Source organism: Lissotriton vulgaris, chromosome 5, assembly GCF_964263255.1.
Source record: "Lissotriton vulgaris chromosome 5, aLisVul1.2, whole genome shotgun sequence".
NCBI lineage: Eukaryota > Metazoa > Chordata > Amphibia > Caudata > Salamandridae > Lissotriton > Lissotriton vulgaris.
Window position 1 is genome coordinate 1905894586 of NC_141693.1, and position 19464 is coordinate 1905914049.

Here is a 19464-nt window from a genome sequence, read left to right on the forward strand (position 1 = left end):
ATGTCTGAGGCGGATGATGCAGAACCTGAGCTTGGAAACAATTCATGAAAGCAGGAAGCAAATCATAAAAACAAGTGTCAAAGGAGGAAGTGAGAGGCCTGAAATCACAGTGAAAGAAAACAAACCAGAGCTCGGGGCAGAAGAGGGCAGCAGGACAAACTGACAGGCTCATGATGCACCGAAGGCAGCCCCACAGCCCAGCCTCATTCCCTAGCGCTTGGAAAGTCAGAAGCGCTATTTCATGGCTGTACTTTCCTTACACGTGAATTGTCTTTGCTGCTGTTGAAAATAAATAGCTTACATTAAAAAAGTGGAAAGTGAACATGTTGTGATAGATAAAATTGAAATTCCATTCGAGGTGATGGTTAAAGCTTTACGATAACATTACAAAGATTGTGGATTTCCGCTTCGGCAATTTGGCACACAGCTGCCTAATCCAGGTGTGTTTACCAGTGAATGGGGTCTCATTTCGATCTATTAAAACTTTCCCAAAAAATCAGGAATGTTTACTCTTAAGAGTTGTGAGCCAATTTGTGAACATTTCAGACTTTCCCAGAATTCCATCAGTACTACCACAGCTGCCTAGGATTACTCGTATGCGTAACATTACTCAACACTGAGGGGCATATTAGCAAGAACCTCGTTAAAATTATCGCCGTTTTAGCGGCAGGAAACTGCTGCTAAAACGGCGATAATGGGCTTGCTAATATGCGTTGTAGAATTCCAATAGAAGCCCAGGTTAGATGTCCTGCACATCTAACCTGGACTTCTATTGGAATTCTATAACGCATATTAGCAAGCCCATTATCGCCGTTTTAGCGGCAGTTTCCTGCCTCTAAAATGGTGAAATTTTAACGAGGATCTTGCTAATATGCCCCTGGGTTGTTTGTCAGAATATTATGGTCGATAATAAGTACCTGCACAATATCGACTACACAATACCCATCACCGTTATAACATCCAGGGATGTAGATATAGGTAACTGTTGATTTTTTATTCTTAAATCCACATCCAATTACCTTGACACTATTTGTATCTTCAAGGTAAGTAGAGTCCATATGTTTTCTAGTGTATTAGATTAAACACACATTGTCCCCTCCGCAAAACAGAACGCGAAAGATTACTTATTTCAAAATCCTTCTCACTTAGGGCCTCATTTACAATGAGGCTGCGCCACTGGAGTGTCACTTTTTGCGATGCTGTGGTGGCGCAGGGGTCTGCTTCATATTTACCAGTTAGCACTAAGCCACTTGGCGCGGCTGAATGTGGCCTTGTAAATATTGTTCCCTTTAACGCAGTTCTCTGTGTTGAAGGGGCGTGCAAATAGGTGTTGCTAGGGGCAAACCCTTGGATTTTTGACACTGCCCCATAGTCAGGAAGAATCGTAATTCTGAGGCAGCACTGAAAACGTACTCCTCCCAGGGGAGAGGTGAGGAAGGCACAACAAGTAGAAATACCTTTATTTATCCTTGTTTTTCCTTTATCTATGTCTGCTGCATTCTGCAGCCCATATAAAAAGAGGAAATAGCCTCTTGTGATTGTTTTTATGCACAAAAACAATCATCCCTGCTATGAAGGCACCCTTGCACTTGGCGCAAAGGTGCCTGCGTTGGCACATGGCAGCCCATTGTGCACCAGCGCAGACGAAAAGGACAGGAATGCGCTGCTGTATCTGATAAATGCCCATTTCTTTTGCTGTAAGGCAGTGCCTGTGATACTGCCCTATGGCAAAATCTTGTAAATAGGGCCCTTAGTACTCAGCACAGAGCTGGTTCAGTCGGTGGGGGCTCATACTTTGAAGAAAGCTAGGGCCCGATGTAGGTAGGGCGTTACCGATCGGTAACGGCCGAAAATACCGATTTTTGGCCCTTACCGATCGGTAAACAGCCATCGAGATGTAGGGAACAAAAAACATAAAGAATCGGAGTGAAAACCGAATCGGAATGAGTACCGAATGGGAAAGAATCCGATACGTACATACCAAAAATCGGATATGTAACGAATCGGAAAAACACCGAATCGGATGCAAACACCGAATCGGTCCATGTACCGAATCGGTAGTGACACCGAATCGGAAATTCACCGATTCGGTCCATGTACCGATTCGGTAGTGACACCGAATCGGAAAATCACCGATTCGGTCCATGTACCGATTCGGTAGTGACACCGAATCGGAAAATCACCGATTCGGTCCATGTACCGATTCGGTAGTGACACCGAATCGGAAAATCACCGATTCGGTCCATGTACCGATTCGGTAGATAGACCGATTCGGACATGAGCCGAATCGGAAAACATGCCGATTTGTATGAATCGCCGATCGGGAAATTCCCCGATTCCGACAGATGGGGAGATGTAGGGAGGCACAGAAACAACGAAATCGGCTCAAAATCGGTAGAATTCACTCGGTATTTACCATGGATTGCAATCAGGTGGTAACCAACTCCAACCCATATAAACAGGCCCAAAATGCATTGCAACTTGCAGGATGGCAGCTTTCTATGTCATTGCGAGGCGGCTACGGCTACAGCAGGAAGGACAGAGGGAATGGCTAAGAAATGAACAGGTCTACAGACAGAGGATAACCCTGTTCATGCTCACAGAGGCAGAGATACTACAGAGATACAGGCTGGACTCTGACACCATACTTGAGCTCATCAGGGATCTCAAGCCATTCTTGGACCACCACACCCCAAGGGCACACGCCATCCCTGCGCACATCCAGGTTCTATGCAGCCTACACCTGCTAGCGTCTGGCAGCTATCAAAGTGGAGTAGCAGCAGCAGGAGGGGTGAGCCAGAGCAGCTTGTCAAGGTTCTTCCACACATTCCTTGACGCCATGATACACAGGATGGACCAATACATCTCTTTCCCTGCAACCCACGCAGAACTGCTACAAACCAAAGCTGACTTCTACCAGATGGCACAATTTCCACAAATCATCGGTTGCATAGATGGCACGCACATTCCGATTTGCCCACCAGCGGACACCGAATACATATACCGCAATCGCAAGTCTACACACACCATCAACGTGCAGGTGATCTGCAATGCAAAGTGCACCATCACAGACCTGGTAGCAAAATTTCCAGGGAGTACCCATGACTCCTATATTTTCCAACAGAGCGGCATCTATGCACGGCTGATGGCTGGCGAATTTGGTGAAGGATACCTCCTAGGTGAGACACATCATCAGACCCCCATAACACATAGTAGCTAGGTGGAATACATGTATGCATGTGTGTAATGTAACCCCTTTCTCTTCCAGGCGACAGTGCATATGCCCTCCGCTCATTCATACTCACCCCCTACCTCAACCCCTCCACACTCAGCCAAAGGAGGTATAACCGGGCCCACATACGCACAAGGAATGTTGTCGAACGGACCTTTGGCATCTGGAAAAGTAGATTCAGATGCCTGCACAAGAGTGGAGGTGCAAGGCAGTATACCCCCATCACCTGCTGCAAGATCATAGCTGTATGTGCAATGTTACACAACCTTGCGGTGAAGAAGGGCACTGAGGTGGAGTTGTCTGACTACGAGGACCATGACGACGATGAAGCTGTGCCACTGACACAGCCAGCTGGGGTGTGTACGCCAAGTGATGGCAGATACAGACGTGAGGAGATTACTGAGAACTATTTCTGAGTGAGTACAGATGCAAAGACAGCTAAATGTTGGTTGGCAAAAAACAAATTTTAATACTGTTGCAACACAGTTACAGCACTGATGTGCAACAAAAAATGGTGTATAGGAAAAAAACAAAAGTCCAAGGTTCAGGTTGCCTCACCCGCCCTTGCAAGGCTATTTCTTTGCCCGCTTGCCAGACCCACTGGGGTGTCCCTCGGCCCCCTCTGAATGCCCAGCAGCATCTGCGGAGCGCCTGGTGCTCCTACGTGGCTCAGACGCAGCGCTGGCCGGGCTGCTGCGGCTGCTGCTGTCCCCAGCATCACCCAGGTCCAGGGCAGGATTGGAGGCCGTGTTCGAAATAATCATGGCCTCCATAGCAGTGGTGATCCGGGCCATCCCCCTTGTGAGCTCTGCCGTATTCTGACTCAGGCTAGATTCCATGTTCGCGCTGCGATGGCACAGTTGTGCCGTCGCCGCAGCAAGGCGGCTCATGGCGCGGTTCAGCACCCGGGCATCCCGCCTGCGCACCAGCTCATGCTCCTCCTGTCTGCTAGATGATTGGGTTATGGCAGTGGTTAGCCTGCCTAACCCTGCTGCCACCTCCTTGTTCGATTCCACGAAGGCCTGAAATCCCTTTACCATTTCTCCCATCTGCAGGTTGTGCTGCAGGAGCTGGCGTTGGCAGGCCATCGTGGATTTTGCCTGTTTCCTCTGAATCTTCACCATCTGTCCCTCGAGGCCCAGGAAGACACTGCCCTCCCGTGCTGGTGCAGCAGTGGTGGTGATGGTACGGCGCCGGGCACTGCTGCTGCCGGCCTGCTGAGTGGGCTGGGGTGCCACTGGTGGGGGTGTGGTGCTGGCCGGTCCCTGAGCCCCTGCTCCCAGGACAGGTTGTACAGGTGGCAAAGCCATGGTTGTGGCAGGAGCTGGTGTAGGTGGAATGGTGTCCCTTGTAGGGGAGTTCTCTGGGGAGAACTGCAAGGGGGGTGTGCTGGCCATTTGTGGGGAGTGCAGTGCATCAAAGTCTATCACCAGGTCTCCCTCCATACCTAGCCCTAGGGTGTTTCTGTCCTCCTCCTCCTCCTGGGCAGCCTGGCTGGTGCTCGGCCCTGCGAGTGCAGTGTCAGACGGTGCTGCTCCCTCTGATGACAATGTTGTTCCGCCTGATGGGGCCCCTAGGTACAAAGAAGCATTTGTAAACTGAGTGCCGATGTATTACAGTCAGTACAATTAAAGCATTCCACATGTCCTTGCATCTCCTTACACTGTGTCACACTGTTTCCTGTCTTGTGATTCTGCACTGCCATATTTTGCTAACTTCTGCTGACTACATGTACCATGATGCTTGTCTCTTGTATCTTGGTGACAGTACTGTGCTGGGGTTTGCCTATGCATTGTGTCTAATGGGGAGGTGTCTGGTAGGGTGTGTCATGATGCGCATGCTTCTTACCTGTAGCTGTAGCTCTCGCAGAGCTGTCCAGGGTCCCAATTCCACTGACACTCTCCCTCTCAATGGTGCTGGAGACCAGTTCCTCCAGCTCGGTGAGGGGTGGCGCCGGGTTCCTGCCTCCTCCAGTGGCTCCAGCCTGCCTCTGGATCTCTGCCATCTTCCTTTTTGTGAGGCTGCGGATGTCGTAGAATCTCTTCTTGAGTTCTTCTACGGACCTGGGGGTGACACCCGCAGCATTCACCTTTTGGGCGATTTCTGCCCAGATCCTCCTCTTGGTGCTGTCTGGCACGTTGAGGGACAGCTTTCCAAACAGCTGGCGGTGCACCCTCACCACCTCCTCGACCAGCACCTGAAGCTCGGTGGTGGTGAACTTCGGCTTCCTCTTCTGGGAGGACTTCTGGCTCTCGCTCTGTTCTGCCATGTTCTTCACTACAGTTGACAACCTCCTACTCCCACTGCTGCTAACTGTGAGTGTTGAGCTCAGGCTGGCTCTCCAGAAACTTCTTAATTAGCTGCACCTGCCAGGGTTGCCACTCCCTGTTTGGGTGGGGGAGGGGGAGCCACCTCATTGGCTGAATCGGCTTTTGCCGAATCGGCTTTTACCGATTCGGATATTACCGAATCGGTAAAATCCGAATCGGTATTATCCGATTCGTATTTTACTGAATCGGTTTCTTCAATGCATTCCTATGGGCTTTTTCGCCATGGGTGTGTTTTCATGGCTACGAATCTATGATTGCCGAATCGGATGTTACCGATTCGGCTTTTCCCGATTCGGTGTTAGCCGAATCAGGACTATCCGATTCGGTGTTAGCCGAATCGGTAATTTCCGATTCGTTGTTAGCCGATTCGGTACTTTCCGATTCGGCCCGTGCCGATTCGGAACGTACCGATTCTCATTACCGATGCCGACCGAATCGGTATTCAATCGCTTATTTTTCCCTACATCTCGTTTTCCGATTTCAGAATACCGATTCGGACCGCCTCGGTATTTTGAAATCGGAAAATCGCTTTTACCTACATCGGGCCCCTAGTGCATAATTTGTAAAATAATAAGTTCCAGGGCCCAAGATATTTCTCAGGATAAACTGCAGTTTTGTCAGCTGTCTTATGCCAGCCAAACCGGCATGCGCACTTCTATTTCTCCGACCCAGCTGTGTTGCACATCCGGGTTGGAGAAACAGCACAGACTTTCATGCACTGTCAATCCTGTTGCTGCTCTCTGCATCTTGATTGGGTGGAGAGCCCGTGCTTTCGCAATGACAGCCGGGAGCAGAGAACCACAAAGGTATCCTTCGGCGATAGGTATTTTTTAAATTATTGTTATTCCCTGCATCCCGGCCCCTACTGGTTTTGTCAGCGATTGTTTTGTTTTTTTTACATTTCTATGTTGAGAAAATTCCATCTAAAGGTTTTGGAGTGCTTTACGTGAGCATGAGTTACATTACACAAGGTTACATTTGTTTATTGCTATAGGCACGGGACATTAAGTGATTTGCCAAAACCCCTCAAATCAAACGAGCACTAGGGAAGTTTCGTGTGAACCTTACATGCACAGTATCAGGTAAGGCCTCAATTGAGCTCAGACCAATTGAAAAGCTGCTCTGCTAGAAGTCCTCTTTTAAGGGAAGGAACAGACGAACGTGATTTCCGGCATTGTTGAATGATGCCATACTTTCCCAGAAGCTAGAAAGAGCCATCTGCTAAAATCTGTGCCCACTCATAATGCTAGTGAGACGGCAGGGCCGCTTCCCCGACATGGAACAGTGCCAGGGAATGATTATGATGTGGTCGGTTCGAATGGCAATTTATTTTATTTTTATTTTTATTTAATGCGATTTTATATCGCGCGAACATTACCCGAAGGTGTCAGAGCGCTTTACAAAAGAACCAGTTGCAATACATAAGGACTTAGGATTACATGAGTTACATAAAAGATACAAACAGAAAAAAAATTCAAATGTACAAGTTGTAAAGTCCCACAAGGAAGAGATACAAACAGAAAAAATTGCAAATATACAAGTTGCAAAGTCACTCAAGGAAGAGATACAAATGGATAAACTCTAAGAGTCACATACAAAGGTCTACTACATATACTAGTGGTTAGAGTTATCTCAATATACATATATATACAAATAGTAGATTTTCTCAAGATCACATTTTACCAGCGATTAGGCTTAGACAAGTATATATCACATATTTACAGAGTGAACGGAGAGAAGAAAAATCAAAAATCAAAAGGGGTAGAGAGCGGTAAGTGGGGGAGAAGAGTTGGAGGCTGAGATTGATGAGTGGAGAAAGGGGGACCTGAGGGGGAGAAAGAGATAGGCAGTCCAGCAAAAGAGAAATGTCTGAAGGTCTGCAGGATGAAATCCAATGGAGCGAGGGAAAGGACAAGAATCAACAAAATGGCGGACCCGGGTCGTGGGCATCGATGGAAACCATCTCTAAATGGTAAGATGCACCCAGGTCAAGACCCAGAAAACTAGGAGAGCAGAGTTCCATGCTCGGGTGGTAGGAGTGCGGGTAGTTGGGCGAAGTGAGGTATCCGGAGCTTGCTATTTTAATGTTTTTCCCGCATTTATTGTTGCTCAGAGCCCCGGGCGCTGCCAGGGCCAGCAACAGCCAGGGCAGGAAGAGTCCAGCTCGGGTATCCTGGGCTTGTACAGAAAGACCAGCCACCGTGTTGTTTGTGCGGAGAGCTGCTACTTCTGCGCTGCGTTGGAGCCAGGCACTTCTGCGGTGTTGGTACTGCCTGCTGCCGTGTAACGTGACAGGCCGGGCCGACGACGGCTGAAATGCCAGAAACCGGTCCCCGGAAGCTTGTTTCCTTCGGTGTTGGATCTAGCCCTGATCTCTTGACTGGGTGAGAGTATTCTGCTTAATTCAGAAACTCTGCCCATCACCACCCCTTGTTGTTAAATATTTTATCCACCCTAAGCGTGGAAGGGTATACTCAGATGTGAGTCCCTTGCTCATTGCACCATCAGGATTCAAGCAAGCCGGGCCGACGACGGCTGAAATGCCAGAAACCGGTCCCCGGAAGCTTGTTTCCTTCCCAGTGTAAGAATTGGCTTGGTAGTTTGGTTTGCCCTGTTCCCATCATGCACTGGGACAGGAACATACTAATTTGCATATAGCCAGGTTCTGAGCTGGGATGGTGCAGTGAGCTAAAAAACGGTGTTGGATCTAGCCCTGATCTCTTGACTGGGTGAGAGTATTCTGCTTAATTCAGAAACTCTGCCCATCACCACCCCTTGTTATTAAATATTTTGTCCAACCTAAGTGTGGAAGGGTATACTCAGATGTGAGTCCCTTGCTAATTGCACCATCAGGATTCAAGCAAGCCGGGCCGACGGCGGCTGAAATGCCAGAAACCGGTCCCCGGAAGCTTGTTTCCTTCCCAGTGTAAGAATTGGCTTGGTAGTTTGGTTTGCCCTGTTCCCATCATGCACTAGGACAGGAACAGACTAATTTGCATATAGCCAGGCTCTGAGCTGGGATGGTGCAGTGAGCTAAAAAACGATGTTGGATCTAGCCCTGATCTCTTGACTGGTTGAGAGTATTCTGCTTAATTCAGAAACTCTGCCCATCACCACCCCTTGTTGTTAAATATTTTGTCCATCCTAAGCGTGGAAGGGTATACTCAGATGTGAGTCCCTTGCTCATTGCACCATCAGGATTCAAGCAAGCCGGGCCGACGACGGCTGAAATGCCAGAAACCGGTCCCCGGAAGCTTGTTTCCTTCCCAGTGTAAGAATTGGCTTGGTAGTTTGGTTTGCCCTGTTCCCATCATGCGCTGGGACAGGAACAGATTGATTTGCATATAGCCAGGTTCTGAGCTGGGATGGTGCAGTGAGCTAAAAAACGGTGTTGGATCTAGCCCTGATCTCTTGACTGGGTAAGAGTATTCTGCTTAATTCAGAAACTCTGCCCATCACCACCCCTTGTTGTTAAATATTTTGTCCACCCTAAGCGTGGAAGGGTATACTCAGATGTGAGTCCCTTGCTCATTGCACCATCAGGATTCAAGCAAGCCGGGCCGACGACGGCTGAAATGCCAGAAACCGGTCCCCGGAAGCTTGTTTCCTTCCTAGTGTAAGAATTGGCTTGGTAGTTTGGTTTGCCCTGTTCCCATCATGCACTGGGACAGGAACAGACTAATTTGCATATAGCCTGGTTCTGAGCTGGGATGGTGCAGTGAGCTAAAAAACGGTGTTGGATCTAGCCCTGATCGCTTGACTGGGTGAGAGTATTCTGCTTAATTCAGAAACTCTGCCCATCACCACCCCTTGCTGTTAAATATTTTGTCCACCCTAAGCGTGGAAGGGTATACTCAGATGTGAGTCCCTTGCTCATTGCACCATCAGGATTCAAGCAAGCCGGGCCGACGACGGCTGAAATGCCAGAAACCGGTCCCCGGCAGCTTGTTTCCTTCCCAGTGTAAGAATTGGCTTGGTAGTTTGTTTTGCCCTGTTCCCATCATGCACTGGGACAGGAACAGACTAATTTGCATATAGCCAGGTTCTGAGCTGGGATGGTGCAGTGAGCTAAAAAACGTTGTTGGATCTAGCCCTGATCTCTTGACTGGGTGAGAGTATTCTGCTTAATTCAGAAACTCTGCCCATCACCACCCCTTGTTGTTAAATATTTTGCCATCCTAAGCGTGGAAGGGTATACTCAGTTGTGAGTCCCTTGCTCATTGCACCATCAGGATTCAAGCAAGCCGGGCCGACGATGGCTGAAATGCCAGAAACCGGTCCCCGGAAGCTTGTTTCCTTCCCAGTGTAAGAATTGGCTTGGTAGTTTGGTTTGCCTCGTTCCCATCATGCACTGGGACAGGAACAGACTAATTTTCATATAGCCAGGTTCTGAGCTGGGATGGTGCAGTGAGCTAAAAAACGGTGTTGGATCTAGCCCTGATCTCTTGACTGGGTGAGAGTATTCTGCTTAATTCAGAAACTCTGCCCATCACCACCCCTTGTTGTTAAATATTTTGTCCACCCTAAGCGTGGAAGGGTATACTCAGATGTAAGTCCCTTGCTCATTGCACCATCAGGATTCAAGCAAGCCGGGCCGACGACGGCTGAAATGCCAGAAACCGGTCCCCGGAAGCTTGTTTCCTTCCCAGTGTAAGAATTGGCTTGGTAGTTTGGTTTGCCTGTTCCCATCATGCACTGGGACAGGAACAGACTAATTTGCATATAGCCAGGTTCTGAGCTGGGATGGTGCAGTGAGCTAAAAAACGGTGTTGGATCTAGCCCTGATCTCTTGACTGGGTGAGAGTATTCTGCTTAATTCAGAAACTCTGCCCATCACCACCCCTTGTTGTTAAATATGTGTAACGTGACAGGGTCGGATTGGGATTGAAAATCGGCCCGGGCACATAAAAAAAAATCGGCCTCCATTTGCATAATGCCTTTCCTCAAATCACTGCTTCAGCTTAAGAGCATTGAAAAGAAGGAGGGGGGACTTAAAAAAATGCACGCATTAGTTTACACTAGTGAAACACACCTGAAAACAAGTGAGGCCACTTCTACTGAGGCCCCCTGCTCCGCTCAGTATGTGCATAGATTAAGGGGCTGGCAAGGAGATAAAGGGAGTGATACCTCTACCTGTTTCTAAACCGGGGCTGGGGGACCGGCGGTGTTGGTGGCAAGGGGGGGTGGTAATGAGGGCCCATCTACCTGCAGAAAGGCCACTCAGCCACCCACTGGGCTGGCTGTATTCCGAAAATAGAGACACCGCCCAAATCGGCCCCAGACAGCTCAAAAAAGCAGCCCACAGCAGGAACTCAGACACCGGCCCCTCAGGCATTGCCTGAGCGCCTGTGTTACCAATCCGAGGCTGTAACGTGAACCCCAGCATCCTCTGCAAGATGTGGCGCTGGCTGGGCTTCCCGCTTCTGCTGCTCCTCCTCTGTTGGTGCCTGGGCCCGCTGTGCACCGCCTGGCTTGGCTGGCACTGGGCGGAACGGCTCGGGGGGCTGAATGATGCAGTGTTATCACAGGAATGGCTACCTGATAGCCGTAACGCCACCGAGCAGTTGTTTGCGGCACTACCTTCTGACCCGGGAGGCATAACAAGCAGCTTGCGAGAAAAGCAACCAGATGACGTGACTACCCTGCTCATCGGCACAAGCACCGCACATCACTGCCCGCAATAGAGAGGAAGTTGCTGCGGCTCCAGCGCTGCCCGGGAGAAACACTAATGGAAAGTCACACACCTGCTGCCGAAATTATCTCAAAAACTGTGCCAGTGGCTATCTTTAAAAAACAAAATAAAGCGGCGGAGAGTAATGAATTTTGTGGGTCTAAGTAGGAATATTTATATTCTGACTTTTTAAAAATAAGTTGGAAAAACAAAAGCTGATTTTGGCGTAGACAGTCATATTATTTCCTAGTAGTGTTTTCCTTCCTGGTGTGTATACCAGTGAAGGGACAGGGACAGCGCAAGAAAAATAATGTTTAAAGTATTTAAGACAAAAGAATATACTCATAACTTAGTAAAGCGTTCTTATCTAAAAATGTAATCATAAATATTCATAACCCTAGTGCCTGATAGGTAATTGCTCTCGTAACTGTTTGCTTGGTAATGAAATATAGCCATTTGCAGTGTTCTGTGTGTTTCTTAGACCTTTGGGCCCCTGTGCAATTTCACCTGCTGCACCAAGTGTGCATTCAAGTGCATTAAAATACACTACGTGTAGTAAATAAATTCAACAGCTGCTATTAATATTGTTTTAAGTATTAAAGATAAAAGATAAATATTTATTCATTGAATTGAGTCCGGCGAATGTGACATGTCTACAGGTGGTAGAAAACCGTTTTATGAAGTATCTATGGGCGGTTCCAACTAGTGTCTCTACATTTGCTTGTTACGTAGAAATGGGGGAACCATATCTTGTGGATATTATAAGAACTGCCCCGATTTTGTTATGGCACAGAGTCTGGACTACGCATGAATGCGGCTTGAATCGCCTGATTTTAAACAATGTGTTAGGCTTAGAAAGGAATGGCAAGATGGGTTGGTTGGCATATCTAAAGAAATTCTTCTCTGATTTGGGAACTATAAATTATTTTTATGATCCAACCTGGATACGTAATATTTCAAGGAAAGCTCTAAAAGAGAAGTGTATGGCTTTTTTATATGAACTTAGAGCACAAACCGAAATGAAAAAGCTAACAGTAGTAGCACATGCCCAGACGGTTATTTCTAATAAAGTGCAGCCGTACCTTAAACTTCAGATGAGCGAATACGAGAGGTTTTTGTTAGTCCGCTTTAGGTTTAATTTATTATTTCGGTTATTCAGTTCCCCGGTATGAAGGATTGGTCTAAACAACTGATTAAATGTCCCTGCGATGACATTTCAGATCAATCCGATATGCACATCCTATTCTTCTGCAAATTCTATAGTACACCTAGACGAAGATGGATTATTCCCCTACAAAAGATTATGGAAGTTAACCGCTGCCGCCCAGCATTTTTAGCTGTACAGAAATTGGACAACATTTTAACTATCGTATTTATTTCCTTGTTTTAAAAAAATGCTTTTAAATTACGGAAATCCATGGTAGCCTAAAAATGATGTCTTGTATATGATATCATTCATGAACTGTTATTTGACATATGTCGCAATTTTTATATTTCTGTGACAACGTAATAATGGTGCTTATGATGAATTTGTTAATTGATTTTGATTTTATCCAAACCTTTATGGTTATTGAGTTTTAATAACCGAATAAAGAAATTTTGATTTGATTTGAGTCGGGCAATATAGTCTCACATGCTCAATTTGTGATCCTGAAAACGTGGATTGCAAACAATAATATATTGGCTATGCAAAGAAACAAAATGAGCTGTATTTATTATTGTGAATGGTATGTAGCTAAAATATGAAGTCCTTGTTAGGATAAAGGACTTATTCCAAGTATTTTTGACTATGTTGTGCCCAGAAAGTTCGGGTGAGGGGTGGGTGGAGTGGGCAACTGAGGCTTGAATTGCAGTTTCTGTAAACATTGTAAGTTTAACAATGCATTTGTTTTACATATACCTAAGTAAAAGGCAAGCATCGTTTTTAGGTCTCGTCTAGCACAGCGCGCATGCGCAGCTCTAGGAAGAGGGCCTCTTGGAATCACTTCAGACTTCCAAGAGACTTCCATGGCCTTGGGGTCTCCGAAGCGAGCAAATGCGTGCGTAGTGAGGCTTCTGCATTCCTGTGTCCGCCCCACCATTTATCTTGAGTGCATCGCGGCCATGCTTCATTTGACTTACATAAAAAAATGCTCCATGTTTGCACCACCTCCCACCGAGCTCTCACAAACAGCTGGTTTGGCTGCTTGTTTGAATTAGCAGCTTCTTTAAGGCTTATGCCCAGTATATGTAAAAGATGCTTTAAACTGCTTCCACCCGATACGCTGCCAGTGAACCCACTTCACCCCTTAAGTCAATGAATAACCCAGTTTAACCCTTTCGCTGCGGCGGCTATTCCGCCGCAGCGCTAACAGGGCGGGGCGGCCGCGTGGCGGCCGCATGCTGGTGACAGAACCGCTCCGTCACCAGCCGCGGTTGAGCTGTGCTAGTGACAGAGCGGTTCCGTCATGGCCCGCCCCGCTCAATAGAACGCGCCGCGCAGGCGCGAAATCAGCACCGCGAAGGCGCAGCGGCCGGGCCATGACGGAACCGCTCCGTCATCAGCACAGCGCCACCGCAGCTGATGACGGAGCGGTTCCGTCATCAGCAGGGGAGGGGTTAAACACATGAAACGTAAACAATACAGCCGGTACCAATGGATTCCAGGGCAAAGGCTGTCTGTCGGTCGTACATTCTTGTGCCGGTCACTGGAACAGGTGCCGAAGGAGCCACTTGATTGGGTCCTACAGCTCACTCCGACCACCCGGGGCCACCCTTACTCCCAACTGCCTTCAGAGCCACCCATACCCTCACCTATCAGGCTCCTCTCTGACATCTAGAATAGTGAGTGACTACATCTGAGCCATCATATCACTGCCTGACTCAAATTTAAAATTGAGTTCTTGACTGACTAATGATAAAATCCACAAGCGATGTTCCGCACAAACTGCAACAAGGAACACATGACCCAAACGAAGATTTGTGATTGATACTCTCAGTGCAGGAAAACGTAGAATCCAGTATGTTCTTCTCTGGCTGTAAGATTGTATTCACAGTCAATCAGCAATTTATAATTCTGTGTCGTGCATTAGGATTGGTTAATGTGCAACCAATCCTCCAATCCTAGGCCACTTTATATGTTACTACTCCCTTCCATGCACCTTCCGTAATATGTTTATAAGTGGGATTGGCAGTCTTGCAACCCAGAGGTTCTAATGTCTGTCCATTATTATACTGACAATAAACATTAGACCCAGTTGACTGGACGGTCGATGTAAGTACCGCAATTGGTGCCATTTAAGCGAGCAAGTCAGATGTAGTAGTATGGCAAAAAAAACTGTTAAAATAAACTTAAGCAACATGAGCAGTGTGGTAGAATAGGCATGAAGTGAGGCCCCTAAAATAAAATAACTATAATTTTCTACTTTACATTTTCTATGCAAAGACAACTATGATTATTCTATTTTTGACCACACCAGGTAGATACATATAAGGGGTGTGAGAGGGGGAGGGAATTTAGTCTAGTAGCCAAATAGAGTACTGTAGCAGGGCTGTGTGTGTGTGTGTGTTATATTTACATATTTGCAATATGCAGAAGTTTGACCATGCATTTAGGGACATTTCTTTAATACAATCCTATTCGTTGGCACTCAGCAAATTGTTCACAGTGTTACCATGTTGTGCCCCCGAGTATAATATTAACTTTTGTTTAACTATCCTGACTCGGAGATACCTGAGCCTCACACATAGATGCAAATGCAAATAATGGGAAACAAAGGCACACAGATTGTTGTTATTCACAAATTCGTGGGCTCAAATGTACTCGTTATCGACATGCGAAACATGTGTGAAGTGTTAAGACCTGATGTTACTTGAAGTTGATAACAAAGTTTATTTAGACAATAGTCTATAAACCATACATAGACAATGGATTACACATAGTGATAAAAGATCTTTAAAACTACAATTCATTTTACACATTTACAACACTTGTAAAACCATAGCATAAAATTGGGAAACACTGTACTTTTTAATCTCTCTCGCCCTCCTTTGCTACCTCCATTACATATTCTCTAGTTGCTTTCAGAAATTTCCCCAATGCAATTGTAATATCCAGGGAAGACATTTCTGTAAGGAGGTCAATGGCATCTGCACGGGAGGTCACCTGATATTTTAAAAAAATTGGACGTAAAAAGGTTTTCCGAATTGCTAAAATCCATGTACAATCAAACAATATATGTAAAATATCATTTCTTACTCCTAGACCACATTTACAGGTTCCGTCCGGGTGGATCAGGGCCATTCTTATTTTTCTTTCAATCTTCCATGGGTTTAGGCCCACCCGAGCCTTTAAGATTTCGTGTCTTAGCCATCTATTGGGCAGTAAATCCAAATATGGGAACCGGACCTCCTTTTCCCATTCATTCCTTACCCAATTCACTGATTTTTTTAACCTCAGATAATCCAGGTCTTGTGATCTTGAAAATTCAAGCCCTTTGTCTCTAAGCATTTTTTTAGTGCAGACTATATTCCACAATGGTGGAGAGAGGCTCAATTTCAAGCGCGCAGCTACCGTCTGGAGAGTTTTCTTCACATCTCGCGCCCAGCGTAAGCTGCTCGCTTGAATTTCCTCTCTACACCAAATCGATACCTTCTCTTCACCACCAGACTCCTGTCGGTTCCAAAATCTTATTAAGGACGTTTGAGTCTTTACATCCCATGATGTCAATCCCACCTCCATTCTGATAGATTGGATCATGGAGCTATTTGGTAAGGCCAACAACATTTTTAAAATGTTACCTTCTTCCCGATCCCACCCTCTTTTACCACTCAGGTAAAGCACCTCTGCACCATAAAGCACTTGTGGGGGGATCATCACTTCAAATGCCTTTAAAAGCGGTCTGTGTGACATGTCACCGTAATCTTTATTGAATTTTTTCAGACCACAGACCGAGGAATAAGCCTTAGCCGTCTGTGCCTCCACTTGGGTATTCCACTTTAGTGAGCTATTAAACCAGAGGCCTAAATATTTGTATTCACCTACTACGTCTAGTTTTTCCTGTCCTAAAAACCAATTAAAATTATTTACCCTCTTTCCAAAGCATAGGATCTTAGTTTTTTCCATATTTACAGTTAAAAACTTTTTATCACAATATTCTTTAAAAACATTTAATTTCCTTTGGAGGCCCGTTTCGGTTTGATCCAAGATCACAAGGTCATCGGCATATAAAAGGCATGACACTTTATTGCAATTCATACGTGGACTCGCACTTCTTTCAACTTCCAGGGCAGCGGGGAGATCTGCCAAGAAAATTGAAAAAAGCAAGGGTGCCAAAACGCACCCTTGTCTCAAACCATTCCTTACTGGGATTTTATGTGTTAATGAGCCCTTTGTGTCTTTAATGACCTGGGCCCAATTGCCACTATGTAAATCTTTTAAGATGTTTAATATACCCTGTGGCATTCCATAGTTTTCTAATACTTCCCAGAGGCTATTTCGGTCCACCGTGTCGAACGCAGCCCGGAAATCGACGAAACAGCAAAATAATTTGCCATTTTGTTCCATCGATTTCCTAGCCAATGCCCACAGTGCAAAGCAATGATCTATCGTCGAGTGGCCTTCTTTGAAGCCACCTTGTTCAACGGGGACGATAGACCTATGTTCCACCCAAACTTTTAGCTTTCCAAGGATTATTTTAGAGAAAATTTTTTCACCTATATCCAATAGGTTTATTAGTCTATAATTCTTTGCAGCATATACATCCCCCTTCTTATGTAGTGGTCTTATTATTGCTCCCTTCCAGTTTGGAGGCATAATCCCTTGATCTAAAATTAAGGTAAAATTTTCGCAAAGAATTCCGTCCACCAGGTCTGGTTTAGGTTTAGTATCAGGGCTGGTAAATTGTCTGGGCCGGCAGCTCTAGTTAAATTTAGTGTCCTTATTATCTTATGGACATTAATTATTGAGCATTCTTGTTTTAGGTCCTCTACTAGGCCTTTCCAATCCCCTGGTACCTCATTTCCAGTCCCCCTCCCAGGGGCGTATAATTGCTCTATGTACTCTACCCACGCCTCTTCTTCCACAACGCAAGACATAGGAGCAACCGAAGGTCCCGATGCTGACTGAATTAGCTTCCAGAACTGCTGTGTGTTCTTGGTTTCGATTGCTTCTAATAGCTTGCTCCAACACATTTCTTTATGGGATCTTTTAGCATTGCGTATTAGGGCGATATAATCTCTTTTTATTTTTACTAGGTTATCCGCCCTTGATTTCTCAAATTTTTTCCGTAGTCTACGTTCTTCTCTTCTAACTTCTCTTTTCTTTAGTAAGCAGTCCTGGTTAAACCAAGATCCTTGCTTTGCTTGTGCCCTTCCATTGTTCTTATTGGTGCTTTCGTCATGCCTTAATTCTACGCTTATGCTTTTCACTACTTGAGTTATTTTCTCAATGTACCAACCTAAATTTTGGCCACACAAGAGACCTAGTTGCACCTTATGTTGTAGACTAGTTAGTCTCTCGATATATTTTTCTGTTAACCTAGTGGTTATCCGCTTAGGATAATCCATCTGTTGGGGCATAACTCTATCGCATACTGTATGTTGGGCACATACAAGCTCTAGTTTTAATATTTTGTGATCGCTGCAATCCGCAGGGTCAATCCTGAAAAGTTTTACCAACTCAAAATTCCAAGCCAACATAAAAATATAATCTATCGGGCAATTTTGAGATCCATATTTAAAAGTTTTCTTCGCCGGGCAATCCTGAGTTGTCCTTCCATTTAGACAAAATAAACTTTTTGTTGCCAAAAAATTGCCCAAGTTGGCCGCGTTAGGTGGTATTTTATTTTCCAGAAATACGGCTTTTTTTACTTCACATGCCTCTAAGATTTCTGTATACAACAGATCTGACAATTTTGGGTTTAGTTTGTGATTAAAATCTCCCAATAACAATAACAAGTCATTTCCATACTTATCACATAGTGTATCCATATCATTCTTAAAATATAACAATTCAACTCCATATTCCTTTCGTGAACTCCACTGTATATATACATTTAGAATCAACATATTTTCATATTTTTTATCAATAATTGAAGTTTGAATTCTACAAGCCAAGAGCCACTTAGATGTCACGGGTATCTGATGGGCCGTACGTAGTAAACAAGTTGAGATCAAAGTCAACAAGCCACCGGCTGGGCGGCCCGAAGTAGATTTTTCTGCTGGGCGATAAATTTGTTTAAAGCCTTCCACAACCGGGGGTTCACCACAGAGCCAGGTCTCTTGTATACAAATAATTTCACACTTTTTTGCGAGATCATTCAAAGCTTCCCGTTTTACTTGGGTACCCATCCCATTTATGTTCCAAGAGACCATGCATATGCTCCGTGGCTGCCCCTTAACCTATTCTACATCACTTAGGTGGTCATAGATTACAGATTCCTCCCTATAACTTTGTGAGGGGCCTGCCGGACTTTCAATATTGCTCCAATTTTTCCAAAACTCCACTAGGTCTGAATTATTTATCACTATATTAAGATTTTCCCGCCCTTGTTCCCTATCCCTTCCTGGTAGCTTCACTTGTCTCTTAAGTAACCCCGCATGGTGCTTTAGGAAAGATCTCTGCTGAGGCACCATCCGATCTTGTACTAACTCTTCTTTGGGCACTAGCCTGATCCCCTCTTTTTGGATCTCCTGCTCTGCATTTATTATTGCCGTTAAGGCCAGAGCAGAATAAAACTGTACCTTAGTAACTTCCCTACCATCACCATTTGCCTGAAATACCACCTGTCTCAGATCCTCTGTGCCTATGCTTTTTAAATTTGGGCAGTGCGCAAAAATGTCAAGGAGGTGAGACCTATTTAGATGGGCGCTCTTTTTTACTTTTTTTCCACCCCTTCCCCATTTTACTTGTTCAAAGTAGAGTAACTTGTTTCCTTGATCCATCTCTTCTCCCAACTTAGCTTTCCCCTGTTTTTGTTCATTGTTAATTTTTCGAACCTCCACCGGGCTACTTTCCCAATATACCTTCTTTTTTGCTGGGACCTTCCGGGCGGGTGTACTCATTTGCTCAGTGGCCGTCTGTCTTATATTATTTTCCACCTTTTCCTGGTGCGATTGCTTCTTACCACTGCTTCCCTCATTTGCTAACTTCCTGACACACATTTCTGAGCTTGTTCCAATTAATCTGGATTCCTTAATCTTTTTATGAGTCTGGGACTTGGGATCTTTTCCTACTGCTTCTGTTATCTCAT